Genomic DNA, 16,049 nt, shown 5'->3' on the forward strand with positions numbered 1-16,049 from the left:
GTGGTTGTGGGCTTTTTTTGCTGTTCTCTTTCTATTTGTTTGAGTTGTGTAGTTAATATTTTGACTTTGTCCCTGTCTTCTTTTTTGATATGTGCATTTATTGCTATAAATTGTCCTCTGAGGACTGCCTTTGCTGTGTCCCAAAGGTTTTGGTTATGTTATCTTTTTTTAAAATTAATTCTGAACTTCTTGGTGATGGTGTATATAAAGGTAATATTTAAAATAAAACTTACCTTGATATTTATTTTGTAATCTGAATACTGTCAGTACTAAAATCATCTGTGCCATCTTAGGGGATTCTACATGTATAATTATTTAACCTAAAAAACACAGATTTTTTTATCTTTAACTTTCTTATCTCTTTACCTTTTTTCTTTTTTGTTTATATATCAGCTACAGCATGTAGCATAAAGTTGAATAAGAATGGAATAATGGATATCCTTGCTTTTTACCTACTTTTTCTAGGAACGTGTTGATGTTTTCAGTATGTATGCTTTTTGATGTACTTTTTTGGTATATGCCCATTTTCATCATTTCTTATCTGATTATGGCCATAACCATCTAACATATTGCCCAGCTTTTACATTAGCCCCCCCCACACAGGTTCTTTAAATACTTTAAGAGCTGTCATATCATTTTCTGCCTCTGATCGAAGGCATAAAATTGTCTGCATTTCACTCAGATGAGAAGCTAGAGTCTTTCCAGAAGCCAGCACATTCTCCACAACATGATATGCCCACTGGCTCCAATCACGTCTCCAAATGCCTCTACTTTTACTCTCCAGTATCTCACCCTGCTCTGGTCATGCTGGGGTTTGGGCTCCCCTGAACATACCAGACACACTCCCACCTGCTGGCCTGTGTTCTGGCGTTTCCTCCTCCTGGAACAGTCTATTCTCAACTGTCCCTTCAGTAATTCCTTTGCATCTTTCAAGTCTTAGCTCTAATCATTCTTTTCAATCAATTTAATTAATTAGGCTATTGAGGTTGTAGGGCAAATGACTGCCCTCAAAACTGGAGGGACACATAGACACTCTGCTCCTGGGCTTCTGCTCTGGAATGATTCTCTGTTTCTGCCTATGTGTCCATTTTTGAGGACATCTTTTCCTCTGATCTCAATAGCCTAATTAATTGAATTCATTGAAAAGAATGCCCTGTGACCTCTGACTAGCCTAATTAATACTGCTAACTGCATTGTCAATGCTGTCAGCACTCTGCATTCCCATAATTAGGCCTCAGCCTTAGTAAACCTGTGCCCCTAGGCAATGAGTTCACCAGTGCTTCTCTGCTTCTCCCCTCCTCCAATGCGATGAGACAGGAAGCCTGGATGGGGCTGAGGTTGGGTATTTCACTACTCCAAGTCTGTTAGACTTGGCTAAAATGGTTTCCCTTGAGAGCAGGCCTTGTGAAGGAGTACAGGACGCTCCGGGAGAGTTTCAGAATAACTGCTTTTCCTCCAGCCCCAACTGGCAGAACAAGGGAGTTTTTCTCTGGTCTTCACACTGAGGACCTCCAGGGTTTATGGAGGTAAAACTCAGGAAACTGTGTGGGTCCTCCTAATCCGCTCCCTGGCAGAGTTCACCCTGAAGTTCATGCACACCAAGCCTCCAGCAATTCTTCAGTTCCACTTTACATCTTCCTTCTCTGGTCCTGATCTTAGCGGTGGTTTCTGCTTCTGGGCTTCTGCTCTGGAATGAATGTCTATCTGCCTATGCGTCCCTCCAGTTTGGGGGGAAGCCATTTTCCCTGTGACCTCAGTACTCACGGTGCAATATGTTCAGCTTTTTTCTAGAGGATGGGAGTGATGACTTCCAAGCCCTTTACATATCGGACCAAAGCCTGAAAGTCTTCATTTGTGGTTTGTATCATTACTATTGTCCGTTTTGTTTACTTCTTGATAGTATTTATTTATGCTGCTTTTATTCTTCCAGTGCCCCAGTTTACGTGTTTACCCTTTGCTAAAGACCTTCTCATTTTGTGAATAGCCAGTGTATCTTCCCTTTCCCAGCCTTGTAACTCAGTGTGCTCTTTGACTCCTGTGTCTCTGCTTTGTGAGTTGCTGAAGTCGATGAGCATCTGGAATCTATATGAATGTTTGCAAAATTATCACAGAACATTTCCATGTTTTTAGAATTGAAAATGCAATTTTTTTCCTTACTAAGCCAAGTTTCACTGGGTAGTGTTTCCTAAAATGATTATTTTGCTTTTCCCTGCACTAGCTCACTAAAGATAAATATGCTTGTGGTATTGCTTATCCCGACTGTGCTGCATTTTTCATAGAACTTACCACCACACAACATGTTGTTGTTGTTAGTTGCTATGGAGTCAGTTCTGACTCAGAGCGACCCCATGTGTGCAGAGTAGAACTGCTCCACAGGGTTTTCGAGGCTGTTATCTGTCCAAGCAAATTGCCAAGCCTGTCTTCCAACGAACCTCTGGGCAGCTTTGAACCACCAGCCTTTCGGCTATTAACCAAGTGCTTAACTACTTTCACCACCCAGATTGACATTATATTGCATTTATTTACTGTGCATGGCTATTTCTGTTTTGTTCAGTGCTGTATCTGATTTGCCCGTGTGAAGTAGGCTCTGTGTCAATATTACCTAAATCAGTTTTAATAAATGAAAGAGCTAGATGTAATAGCCTGACAGTAAGCAGTCTTGCCTAACACATGAAGCTTTGCCAGGAGAAGGAGCTCCAGGTTGTCTGAATTGAATAGGATGTTTCCTTTGTCCCCTCTCCCTACCGCCCAGCAGGTTCTAGGTCATCCGTGTAATTGAGGATTAACAGCCAGAATAACAAGCACACCATGAGCATATGCGCAGAAATGTAGTTGGCGGCAGTTTAGTCACAGGCACACTGACTTGCATTGTGACGCTGGCTCAGCAATACAATTTGGGCAATATGGAACGTGTGAATAATTTATTGTAGTTTCCTCAGCTATCTGTTTAAAGCAATATCTGCTTAGGAGAGGCATGAGAAAAAAAGCTAGTGTGCCAAAAGCTTTCGCAGAGCCTTTCAAATATCATAGTTGCTCAGTTAATGCAACATTTTATCACAAATGCATTGTAGGAACAGAAGTTAGGGTTTTTGATAGTTTTAAAATATGTAACCTGGCCCAGTGCAGTGGAGGAAACTTTTGAATGTGGCACTGGATCAACGTTTACTGTGACACTATCATGCCAGGATTGGTAGGGATGACTTTGACAGTTCACTTCACCCCTAGCCTATCTGTTCTACAGCTGCTCAGCTCTTCAGTGAAACTGTAGTATCAAAGTGCAGTGTAGCAGCCTTTTGTGTCCACACTCCATGTGAGAGCTAAAGAGTTGATGCTATTTCACAGAGGCCAGTCCTGCAGCACAAAACATGTCAGTTGTCAAGGTTCAGGTGGCCATGCTTAGGTCTCTTCAGGGGTTGCAAATTGGAGAAAATTTTGGAGTGGACTATTTAGAGGGTTGTTGTGTAAGTCTCTGTTTTCAAGTATGCACGAACAGTTTAACAGCTAAATCCCCTGCACGTCAATGAAATTACTACAAAATGTGAATATTAAGCTCTTGTTCACGGTCAGCAAACACGAGGGCATGTTATTCTGGTTCTTCAGAGATTGAGCTCTTTACCATCTTATAACATTAGTGTGTGTTCGTGGGGGTGTCTGAGTGTGTGTTTGTTGAGGGGAGCAGTCACTAAGAATTGCTAGACAGTAGCTTTGGGTCTCAGAGTTTGAAAATTGTGGTGATATCTGTCTTCTCTTGTTTCCTGTCTCTCAGCTGAGCTCTGTTTACATTTTCAATACTTTTACCTGTCTCAGTGAAGGGACAGAGTGCATGAGAGTGCATCTGTAGAGTTACTGAAAAGTAGGTGACAGACATGTAAACATTTGCAATTCCTCAAAACAATATTTTCTTTTCAACAGGTGGTCCTGTCAGCCCCTGATAACCTGGAGTTCTTTAAGAAAATATGACAAGCCCTGGGCCTTGGGCCAGGTTACCCCTTTGTGCAGGCCACTGGGCTTCCATGGCTGGTGAGGGGCAAAAGGAAAAACTTCCAGTCCTGAAGTATTTACTAGTTGTTAAAATTTCATCCTGTGCTTCACGTTTTGTTAGATATTCTCCTGGGTCCTTTTCAAGGCGATGAACTTTTTTTTCCTACAATGTATTTAGGATCTGAATGTGGAAATAAGACTTTCGCTATAGAGCATTTCTCTAATTTATGCTATGTTTTCTGTCTTCTACACCATAAATACAGAGAGGTATGAGACTACAATTAGTCACAGTCAAACTGTGGAGAGATAAGTTAATTGTGTTAGAAGTATTGTTAAGTTTGGGAGACAGGATGCAGTCTGTGAGGAAGTGAAGGTAGACAGTGAAGGGATGGGGCTGATGGCTAAACCCTAGAGGAGATCTTAGTAGATCACCGAACCTTGTGTAAAATCCCCATGAAATCTCAGTTCTCCAGGACTGTCAGCCTCACCCTTCCTTTCAAACACATTTGATTACGTGGTACCTTGCGGAACCAGTATGTGTGAGATGTTTCAGGACTCAGTAGATGTTGAGGATGTGGCTGTGGACTTTACCCAGGAAGAGTGGGCATCACTGGGTCCTTCTCAAGGTAAACTCTATAGAGATATGATGATGGAAACCTTCAGAAACCTGGCCTCAGTAGGTATGGATGGCTTCGTTTTAAAAAAATTTATTCTTTAGTAACCAAATATGTCATAATCATCCGTGTTACTACAGTATCTGGGCCGAGGAATGGGAATACATTGTTAAATAAGACAAGTATGGTCATTTGCTCTCTGGAACATGCATAATCCTGGCTTCCCCATGAATACGAACCTCTGTGTATTAAACTGACTTCTTTCAATTGTGGTTAAAAGCCTTAAGGCCCTTTATATGTTGTAAGAGTGAAAGTTGACTTCACAGGTTGCATTGGTGCACAGAGAAAATACTTGTGGTCTGGGACCTTGTAAAGAGTCTTACTGTGTTTATTACAAGTTTGACATGATTATTTTGCTACAAATAAATTCACACCTGCCCATCTCTATAGACCCTGAAGAACAAAGTATTGGCTTATTGTCAGGGAAGCGTTCATTGCTTTTTCCTGTCTTCCCTCATGATATCTCTTTCTCCATGAGCACTATGTCAGATACACCTGTTTGTTCTCCCAGAGTAGCAAGAGGAAGACCTGAGGAAAGTGCAGGTAGCACTCGTCCAGGTCCACTGTGTGGGGGCATGGGGAGAAGGGTGGGCACCAGAAGGCAAGAATTCTTTGAAGGACCAGGCCTGCACGGAGAAAATGAGATTTGAATTAATCAGTTGGAAAAAAACGTATTTTGGGTTGAGGAATATGTGCTTCACAGATTCCTGATTTTGCTTTTCTGGTTTTCTTCAATCCTAACACAGCTGTGTTCTTGGAGAAAGACCATCCCCTTTTCCCCTTTTAATGTTCCACGTACATTGTGTCCAATACATTTCTACTTTGCTCTTCTAACTACACGATATTTATGTCACCATTACTCTCAGTCTTCATGGAAGTATTTCCTATAAATTGTTTTGTGACATTTGCCAAAGAAATGAAACAGAAAATTCATCAAAGTGTTTCTTTTTTCACAGCTGTCTTTCTCTCTTTTCCCTGTGAGTAATTGCTTTCTTTTTTCTTTTCTTTTTTTCACATTGTGAACCTCAACTTACATCATGGGTCAGTTTCTCAAAACCTTAGTCATGGAGAAAAGCTATCCACTGAAAATATAATACTAAGACTCATGAAAAATGACACCTGGTCCTTGATGGTAGGAGAAATCTTCAAAATACATGATATTGAAGATCATGATATCAACCAGAAAACACATGTGAGGTGAGTGTCATTCACTCAAGAGAGAGCAGTGTTTCAGGAAAGAGTCTTAAGAAGGTATCATGGCATTAAAATATTTATATATATATATATAAGGAGCCCAGGGAGCACAAATGGTTAAACACTTGACTGCTAACCACAAGGTTGGCAATTCGAACCTACCCAGTGGCTCTGCGAGAGAAATACTTGGCAATATTCTTCCATAATAATTACAGTGACTCAACAGCACCTAATACAACTGTTTATATATATATATATACACACACACAAACCATTGCTGTCGAGTCTACTCTGACTCATATGGACTGTATAGGACAGAGTAGAACTGCCCCATAGTGCTTCCAAGGCACATACACATTCATATATACACATACATATATATCTATATATCTATATAGATATATACATATATCTCAAACCTGTTGCCGTTGAATATATTCTGACTCATGGCAGTGCCACCGGATGGGCTCAAAACACAACCTTTAGGCTCTAGTCAAGCACACACAAAGCTTTTGTGCCATCCAGGTATCTTATCTATGTATATAAAACTAGCTCTAATATTGTGTGTTTACAGAACTTTCACAGTACAGTATTTTCATAAATATGAGTCAGATATTGAATATTGGAAACATATTTCACTTATAGACAATTATCATAAAGCCCCATATTTTGAAATATGCAGTAAAAATAATTGTAACATCTCTGCCAGGTAATTTCATCTATAAAACATGAGACAATTCAGGACAACAAAATACATGTTTAATGTGTATGGTAATGGTGAAATGGTAACAAATTTATATCCAACAGCATGCTGCCTATTTTTAACAGAAGGTGTATAGGAGATAATCTCTGTGAAAGTAACAAAGACAATCAATGTGGACAGACCTTCAGTGGATTCCAAATCTTTCTGTGTTCAAAAGATCTCCTGTGGAAGCATATCTTTCTGAACTTCTTGAGCATGGAAAATCTTTGACGAATCACTCATTACTTAAGCATCATGTCAGATCTCACTCTGGATGCAGTGCCTGTCAGTGTAATGAATGTGAAGCCTGCAGTTGTGAGAACTCACAGAATCCTGTGAGAACTCTTACTGGAGACAAACACTTTGAGTGTAAGGAATGTGTCAAAGCCTTTTGTCATTCCTCCGACGTCGTTAGACTTGTGAGACCTCACTGTGGAGAGAGGTCTTATGTATTTAAGGGATGTGGGAAAGCCTTTAGTCAGTCCTCAGACCTCACAGCACATATAAGAATTCACAGTGGAGAGAGGATTTATGAATGTAAGGAATGTGGCAATGCCTTTAGTCTCTCCTCAAATCTCACTAAACATATAAGATCTCACAATGGAGAGAAGCCTTATGAATGTAAGGAATGTGGGAAAGCCTTTAGTCAATCCTCAAACCTCACTACGCATATGAGAACACACAGTGGAGAGAGGCCTTGTGAATGTAAACAATGTGAGAAAGCCTTTAGTCGGTTATCAAACTTCAGTAAACATGTGAGAACTCACAGTGGAGAGGCTTTATAAATGTAAGGAATTTTTCTATGTATAAAAATTATTATGATGAAAAAATAACTGTAGACGTTGAATTCACCCTCTAATGTAAGCATGTACCACCTACAAATAAAGCCAGTTTCCTGCCAAAAAACCCTAGATCTTCCTTGTCCCACACAACCAAGAAAAATTTTTCCAGTTGTCCATAAAGTATCTATTAGAGTTGTTGGGCTTTTTGAAGCTAGGATCCAAACAAGATTTCCACATTACCTTTTTATTTTTTGATCTGTTTAGTCTCTCTTACACAGAACATTTTCCTGTTTGTCTTGTAAAATGTTAAAATGTTCAGCATTCTGATACAGTCAAGCCTGTGACAGCCAGAACCTCTGAAAATTAGAAGCCTGTCAGAAAAGGAAAACTCGCTGGGTGTTTACGAGGTAGGATTCTTAACAGAGAGTGAGAGAAATGTGGTAAGCACTCTATCAAAGGGGGAAAATATGCAAGACTTGGAAAACCAAGACAGTCCCATCAAGTTCCAGCTCTCACAGTTCCACTGTATTTGTTTTATCATGAATTTGTTTAATTAGCTTGTCTTCTGTATTTTTTGTAAGGTAGACATTGGGTCTAGCAGACTTCTGTCTAATACAAATGTAATGCATGTCAAAGATGTAATTTAAAATATTTTAGTAGCCATATTAGAAGCTTAAAAATGTAAATGAAATTTTTAATGAAAAACCTTATTTAACCTAATATATCCATTTATTGTCAATGTAAAAACCATAAATGAAGTTAACGACTAAAGTAATCAATATGAATTTATTTATGGGACGCTTTACATTTCCTTCTTTTGTACTCAGTCTTCCAGAAACCAGAAGCAGCACATTTCATAAATCTTGAAAAAGAGATTCACGATCCCAGGTTATTCCAAACATACTTTTTCAATAATTGAATCAAGTTTACTATATATAAATTAATTAAAATTAATTTTCAGTTTCTTACTTGCACTAGGCACACAGGTGGTTGACACAACCCTATTAGTGTTTGAGTGCACAATAAGTCCCTGGATCCCTTTGTACTTTCCTGTTCTATATCTGTAATTAAATGTTTCTCCCGAAAACTGTTTCCTTTTAAAAATGAAGTTCTGTGCAATTCTTGGGCTCAGTGAGAAGCCAAAACCTGTTGCCATTGAGTCAATTTTGTCTCGGCCTTTCAGTGAGCATCTAAAATACACATTTTCTTATATTATAAATTCATACTCATATTCCTAATAGAAATGTATGATTATAATTTTTTAATGTAAAAGAAATGGTGCTGGACAATGTCAAATAGCAAACTAGACTTTATTCAGGCTCTTGTGATAGGAGAGAGACCTCAAGCATAAGTCTGAGTTCAACTCCAAAGAGTAAGGTGAGGCAAGGGGTTTTTAAATGCGTTTTGGGTGACAAGGGGCACTGGAAACTAACAGGAAATTGGCAAGCAAAAATGGGACAGAAAGATGGGTTTTAGGCAAGAATACAATTGTTTTCAGAAATGTTTGCTCAAGGCTGACTTACTCGGCTGAAGCAAGAAATATTCATGGGGTAAATCGTGTAAGTGGGCAAATTTTGTCACTTTCTGTTATTTTATATTTGTATCTCTTTTCTATTAATAAAAAACTTTCATTCCTGTTACACTCAAATAGTTTAAAAATCACAATACTAGTAGAATCACTAACTAAAATCTTATTCAGTAAAGTACTGAGTTTTTATTTATTTTTTGCCTTTATAGTCATGTGTCGCTTAATGTCCACAATATGTTCTGTGAAATAGGACGTTATGGGATTTGGATGTAGTGCGAACATGCGTAAATCGTGAGCGATAGCAGTCAATGATTTTCCACTTTCCTGTTGTTTAATAGCCTTTTGTTTCACTTTCAAAGCAATACTTCTCCTCTGCCTCGTGCTGTTCTTATCACTAGCACTGGTTTTGCTTCATTTGGGATCCATCATGCATTTCACAAGGAGGGGAGGAGACAAGGACCCCACAGGAAGATACCTAGTGGGTGAGAAGTGAACCAACCTCAAACCCCTTTTCCCTCGTGGCTTCTCAGTCCCCTTTGTACTTGGGGACCCCTGCTTTTCGCCCCTGGAGGAGACTTATGGAGTGAATTTCCTACTGACCCCTTTATTTAGCTATGCAACCAAGGGAAAGTTACTGGACTTACTGTGCTTCTATTTCCTCATTCTTAAAAATGAATAAATAACGCCTTTCCCTCACATGGATCACCCCACCTCTAAGACAATGCTGCCTGACACTGCCCCTCAGCCCTGCCCCTGGACACCCTAGCCCATTGCTGTCCTGAAGACCTCACAGCATTTTGGTTCTCAGCCTATATACCTGTTCCCATGAGTCAATTCCTATGCATAGTGACCCGCTAATGTTCTGACACTTCGGCTGCTAGTTGGTTCACTTGAACTGGGTCCAGTTGAGCAGCCTTGGTAGGGAGGGGCAGTTATTGCCCACGGAAGACGTGGGCTCACACTGCTGTCTACATTAGAGGGTCCCCTCCTCATCAGGCTGAGTGACCCCCATGAAAATGCCATCCTGCAACCACTATGCTTACCTAGGACTGTAGTTTCTCCTGAAAGTAAGACTAGTTCCATAGTGATGCAGTTTTTCTAAGGACTGCCTGGAATCCCACCTCCACCCCACATCGGGTCTGCATGCAAGTCCCAGTGCCCCAAAGTCTGAGCCACACCGGCCTCACTCGCACACAGCACACAAGCTTCCACCTGCCCTCACAAAGGCCTTTATTTAACCTTTTTCCACTTTTATGAGGAAAACGTTAAAGCTTCCAGTATATGTGACCTACACGATGCTAGTCTTTGACTCTAAATTGTTTGAGACATTAACTAAAAATAGGCAGGCAGCATCCATGATCCGCAGGACACAGAGATTCCTATGGATGAGAAGGATGAGAATCAAGTTCTGTTGAGCTTAAGAACATGCAGACCTGGAAAGTCAGGGAGGCCTGCATGAGTGGGGAGGTGGGAGATAGATTAAGCCCTGTCCCGTACTGACTCCATCTCCCATCCAGACCTTGCCCCTGCATGGGCCTACTCAAGTCAAACAAGCTTCCTTCCCAGGCCTGGTCACTGTCCATGTTCCATTTGCACAGTTTTCTGCTGACCTTGAAGCCCTATGCTTTGAGAAAGGATCTCCAGTGGCAAGATTCCATCTGTGCAGTTCAGACCTGTGCTTGGCACCCTTTCCAGCACTCCTGCCCACCCCATCCTCCACACCCCTCAGTGTTCACTGAGGACTTAAATCCCTGCAGCCACCCACCTCAAGCAGGTCCAGGCCAGCTGCCCACACCTCCTTGGTTGGCCCAACACTTTCTTCTAGGGAACTGGCTCATATTAACTTTCCTTTATCAGAAATGCTGGTTTCAGAAGTCAGCCTCTTGCACTTAAAAAAAATAATTATTAAAAAATGAGAAAATACTCCTCCTGTTTGGAAAACTCATCAAATGGTATACAAATGTATAAAACAGAAAGTGAAAGTTTTCTCCCTCCCCAACTCCCTCGGGGTAAACTCTGCACTTAGCTTGACTGTAAGTGACCAGGTATTACATGTGCATTATGTATGCGTTTTGTACATTTATATTGGTGTCATTTTAAACATTACCAATAGGGACTATACACCCACTCCTGTGCAGCTGAGACATCTCTGTCAAGGGAGGGGTACCAGGCACACGCTGGACACAGCCACTCCTGGCTGCTCCTGCAGGGGCAGGTGGGGGCACTTTCCCTGGAGGGCCAAGAGCCTAAAAGGTTGGGGTTGTTGGGGAGGAGCAGCATGCAGAGTGACTAGTCCTGGGCTGGCCAATGTCACTGGACTCTGAGGCAGCTGGCTGGGTCAGGGTGGTCCAGAGCTCACTGTCTCCAGACAGGTGGCTTCACCATGAGCATGCACCTCTCACCTGTAAAGGGGATGGTGAGATATGGGTCCATGTCTAGCAGAGGTCCCCACACCCCCTTTAGCACCTGCTGACCAGAGCACCCTCTTGCGTCCATAGCAGGAGTGGCCAGAGGCTTGGAGAACACCTTCTCTGATGACCACAGAGGGTAGGTAGGGGTCTGCAGGCCCAGTTGACAAGGTTACTGTCTGAGGGTCACCTTTGAACCTGGAACTGTGCTTCTTGGGGGAGTCACCATACAGTACATGAGCATCAGGTGTGGTGCACAGTCCTGGGTCCCCATGAGAGGCAGGTATGTCCCTAGGCAGGTGTAGTAGTCATCTAGTGCTGCTATAACAGAAATACCACAAGTGGATGGTTTTGACAAAGAGAAATTTATTCTCTCACAGTAAAGAAAGTCCTTGTGATGCATCAGTCTTCCTTTGGTCTGAGAGCATCTCAGTGTGAGAACCTCGGGTACAAAGGGCACCCTCTTCTCCTGGCACTGCTTTCTTGGTGGTATAAGGTTCCATGTGTCTCTGCTCACGTCTCTCTTTTATATCTCAAAAGCTATTGGCTTAACACACTACAATCTTGTAGACCTCATCAGTATAACTGCTGCTAATCCATCTTATTAGATCATAGTGATTGAATTTACAACAAATAAGGAAATCACATCGAATTACACAATTATACAATACTGGGAATCATGACCCAGCCAAGTTGACAGATACTTTTTGGGGACACAGTTCAATCCATGACTGCAGTCACTGAGCCACCCAGAGTGTCCTCAGGGAGCCCACATTCGTTATGTTACTCAGAGCATGGTTACCAAGTTCTGCCCTTGGCTGGATATGCTGACAGTGCTGCCCACTCTGTCCCTGGATCAGCAGTCTAGGCATTGACCCAGGGAGGCTTCCTGGAGGTGGCAGCACCTGGGCTGGACTTGGAAGGATAATTACGATTTCCTATTCAGTTGAGTCTCTTCCCCCTGGGCCTCAGTTTCCCCGTCTGAAAGCAGAAGGGTTTGCACAAGTTGGTGGTTCTCAGACCTGAGTGAGAAAGAGAATCCCCTGGAGGGCCTGTTATGGCACACAAGCTGCCCCGAACCTGAGTTTCTGATGCAAGGTTCTGGGGTGGGTCCTGAGAATGTGCATTCTAATGCATTCCCAGGAGCTGCTGTTGGCTGACTTTGAGGGAAGTGTTCTGTGAGTCTGAAAACACCCAACCTGTAGTGAGGGAAGACCTAGCCTGGTGGCCACTCTCAGAGGGATCCCAGCCAGGGGCCTTCCTGGAGCTCTTGCCCAACTTACAAAGGATTTTTTTTCCTGAGAATTCCAAGGAAACACGTTCAGGTGTTTGCAGGGAGACCAGTGTTGTCTGGGCCTGGTGCCCTCTTTTTCCTCCCATGAGGCTCAGTAAGTGTGGAATGGAACTCGGCTTTCCAAAATGGAGGATGAGACCCAGTCAATTGTTGATCTGGGCTTGGGATCAACATATCATTATTTTTAAGTTTGTAGCCCATTGAGAACTAGCACATTTGTTGAGCTTATCAATCAATAAATTGCATGCAATTCACTCAGAAATCCACTAAGACTGGTTTGTGCCTGGCAATATGTATTTCTAACAGAGTACAGGTCCATGGACCACCCTGTCACTACCAAAGTCCTCTTTGGTCTGAAGTAAATAAAACTTGCTGGATAAAAATAAGTAAATTGACTGGATAGTGATTACTGTTGTTGACGCATGCTGTCGAGTCGATTCCGACTCTTATCAACCATATAGGACAGAGTAGAACTGCTTCCATAGTTTCCTAGGGTGAAATCTTTATGGAAAGATTGCTGGCTCTTTCCTCCCCCTGAGTGGCTGGTGGGTTGGAACCACTGACTTTTCAGTTAACAGCTCAGTGCTTTAAACTTTAAGCCACCAGGGCTCCTTGAATGGTCATTAGGAGAAGTCAAAATGCTTGCACAGTTCGTAGTATTTAAGAGAATTTTCATAATTGAAAGACATTGAACAAACATAATTTTATAATGATTTTTTCATAACCAAATGGACATACCAGTGGGATATTTCCCATCATCCTTCCTTTATCCACTGCCATTGCGGTCAAGTCAATTCCGACTCATAACAACTGTTAAAAAATCTTCTGGCATTGGGAGGGAGCAGTGCTTAAAATTTACAAAGATTTGGAAGTAGATGTCTTCAAAAGTAACAGGGATCTTTTTTACATTCATAGATGACCCTTTGCAGTCATGCAAAATTCAGCCATTTCCACACCAAGGAAAAATTGATTTCATAGATTCTTATTGACATTCTACTTCAATACTTAAACAAATGTGGACTCAGTTTTCTTATAAAATTGACTACGTTATAAAATATTTTCTATGACAGTTTAATAAACTCCATTTTAAACACAAGTGTAATTTCCATAATTGAAATATTCAGAGTCTGTATATGGTTCCTCCAATATATAATCTGTCGTTCCACCATTTGCCCATGCACCACAGCTGTGGAAGCTCTGATTTGCCAAACACAGCCTGTTCCCTGCATTGTTCCCCTTCTCAGTCGACCAGTCACCTCGAAGTCATGTGAATCTGGAGGCGGAGTCTTCCCTACTGTTTTAGTCATCTAGTGCTGTTATAACAGAAATACCACAAGTGGATGGCTTTAACAAAGAGGATTAATTTCCTCACAGTAAAGTAGGCTAATAGTCTAAATTCAGGGCGTCAGCTCCAGGGAAATTCTTTCTCTCTCTGTCGGCATTCTCATCAGTCTTCCCCTGGACTAGGTGTTTCTCCACACAGAAACCCCGGTCCAAATGACATGCTCTGCTCCCAGAATTGCTTTTTTGGTGGTATGAGTTTCCCCAACTCTCTGCTAGCTTCCCTTTCCTTTTATCTCATGTAAGATAAATGCTGGTGCAGGCCACAGCTCAGGGAAACTCCCTTTATATTGAATCGTGGATATGACCTTAGTAAGAGTGTTACTATCCTACCCTAATCCTCTTTAACATAAAATTGCAATCACAAAATGGAGGACAATCACACAGTACTGGGAATCATGGTCCAACCAAGTTGACAGATATTTTGGGGGGACACAATTCAATCCATGACACCTGCCTTGCTGAGCCCCATTCCTAGTCACTCTCTGCAGAGGAGGAGGGCACTCGTGGGGACGTGGCAACAGTGTCCCTCAGGCTCATTGAGGACGTGAGGGCCTGACCAGGAGGTGTAGGCTTATCAGGAAGATGGAACAAGAGAGATGTTCTGAACCTGGAGCTCTACTATCCATTGTCCAATATTGTGAAGACAACTATGAGGGGTTAACTAAGAACAGGACTGCACAGGTGGGTTTGGGGGATAGTATAGGCCTGGAGAGTTATAAGGAAAGTTTTGTTATGTATTGAAGTACAATACTTGGCACTATCACAGTGTCCTCATGGTCACTTGGGTTGCCTGTTTGGATATTAGTCCAGTTTTACTAGGGCTTATGGGGAGCTGCTGAAGAGCCTCTACATAATGTCTCTGAATAATCTATTAGGGTGCCTGGAAGGGTTGAGTTCCAGTTTCCTTTGGAGGATTCTGAAAGTCCGGATGGGGATTTAAGGGGATTTCTTCCCTGGTACCTGGATGCTGAATTAAAATCTTGGCCACATGTATTTGTGGCAAGCTCTGGGATGGATGTGGAGTCCACATCAGACTCTTGGCTTGTGCCTGGCATTTGAGGACATTGCTTACGGTAAGTGTCTTGGTGTCAGGCTGGGAAACATCGGAGCAAACATCAGGGCTGTTGTCTGCTGACTTGGCAATGAAGTTAGGGTCTTGGCCAAAGTGTTTGGATGCTGGCTGGGAGATGTCAGTGATGTCTACTTCCGCTCCTTTATTTTGTCCATGAACTGAAAAGAACTTGCTGTGTCAGGCAGAAGGACCTCATGTCAGGTGAATTCACAGGTGGCTGAGCTGGAGAAAAGGATCCAGGACAGATTATTTCTTGATTGTGTGGACAATGTACTAGGACGCTATGGGAGAAGACACTGCTCATATAAAATGTATAAGGAGTTCCTCTCAATCAGGAGTAAAAAAGAGGAGTAAAAACAACCCAATAAGACAAACGGTATATGAAAATATTTCACAGTAAGTTAAATATAAGTGGTCATTTTATCTATAAAGAGGTATGCAATCTCAAACACGTGAGGGGTAAGTCAAATACAATAGGGATGAGACTTTTTTTTAGTATGCCCATCAATTTGGAAAATTAAAAAATAGCCAAATATTGTCTCATGTTAAGACCAGTGTAAAGAAGACGTCCTTTCATACCCTGTTGTAGTGATTATAAAGAACCAATGTCCTTTTGAAGGTTAACTTGGGAATATTCATCAAAATTTCAAAAGATGCGTGCTCTTTGTTATAGGATTCTACTGCCTGGACGGCATCTGACAAAAATACTATTCTACATGAACAGAAACGTCCCCACTAGCATATAGTTGGCAGACATGCAAGTAATAGCCCAATAATGAAGAAAAATAATCGTATAAATCAGCAGTCCCATTGTTGTTAGTTGCTGTGGAGGTGGCGATGACTCATGGTGAATTTGTGTATAACAGATGGAAACATTGTCCAGTCCTGTGCCATCTTCATGATCGTTGGTATGTTAGAGTCCATTCTTGTGGCAGTGGTGACTTTCTAGCTCATTGAGGGATTCCTTCATTTTTTCTGACCCTCTCCTTTACCAATCGTGATATATTTTTGTAGAGATTGGTCCTTCATG

General features: G+C 41.8%; 1 pseudogene; it reads right to left on the minus strand.

The window, feature by feature from the left end:
• Positions 1 to 13,383, minus strand: part of LOC105756693 (ubiquitin carboxyl-terminal hydrolase 17-like protein 6) — a 16,314-nt pseudogene extending 2,931 nt beyond the window's left edge.
• Positions 13,384 to 16,049: the final 2,666 nt, after the last annotated feature.

This window comes from Trichechus manatus, unplaced genomic scaffold, assembly GCF_000243295.1.
Source record: "Trichechus manatus latirostris isolate Lorelei unplaced genomic scaffold, TriManLat1.0 scaffold00120, whole genome shotgun sequence".
NCBI lineage: Eukaryota > Metazoa > Chordata > Mammalia > Sirenia > Trichechidae > Trichechus > Trichechus manatus.